Source organism: Berghia stephanieae, chromosome 14 (assembly GCF_034508935.2).
Source record: "Berghia stephanieae isolate SIO BIC M18660-M18661 chromosome 14, UCSD_Bste_1.3, whole genome shotgun sequence".
Classification (NCBI taxonomy): Eukaryota; Metazoa; Mollusca; class Gastropoda; order Nudibranchia; family Aeolidiidae; genus Berghia; species Berghia stephanieae.
This window is the reverse complement of record NC_088373.1, coordinates 10,859,457-10,860,304: the sequence shown is the minus strand read 5'-3', so window position 1 is coordinate 10,860,304 and position 848 is coordinate 10,859,457.

The window sequence follows — 848 nt, the reverse complement described above, 5'->3', positions numbered from 1 at the left end:
TGTTCGTGGATAGCTCACACGGTAGAGCCACGCTCTCACCTGCCAGGCGGAGTTGTCGTACCAATAAGGTCGCAGGTTCAAACCCCACCACCGCCGCGAAAAATTTTTATTCTCTATTGTCTTCTGGCACTTTTCTATTCACTTCATATCTTGTTGTTACCAACATAAGTGCCTGCTCCACTCACTTTTCTGAATATATGAGTTTTCCAACAAAAATGTAAAGAAAAAGTGTTTTGTTAGTGTTAGGCATTTATTTAGGGGGCAATTTTCTTTCCTTGTTCGTCTTTGTCAACTTCAAGTCTTGACAGGTCTTCATTAGAGGTCCGTCAAGTGTTGCCAATTTCATACTTTTAGGACGAATTCCCAGAAGTCGTGCAACATGTAGATTTTTATGAAAATACATAAGAGAAAGAATATAACAATTACATTAATTTATAATAATTTTTTTTCTCTCCAGATATGGGTGTAAAACTAATGATACAAGTAAAAGTTAAATTGGTTTTTATATTTGGGAAAAATGGGGAAACATCCCGCTCTATAGCCGAATAATTCAACCATAATATAATATAAATTATCAACTGTGAAGCGCATTGAGCACGGTAAATCAATGGGAATGCTCCATTCAAACGGTCATTCTGTCTCGGGCATATCTAATTGTCCAAACCCACAATTCAAATAATCGGGACCAATTTCGGGACAAATTGGTGCGTGATGGATTAGCCTTCGGGATTTACTACGCCCGACTGATACGACGGCAAATGCTCAGTAAAATTGTAGAAAACTTTACTTTTATCATGGATCCGTTCTCGGCAAAATCTTGCACAACATGCACTTCAAAAATCGGATGC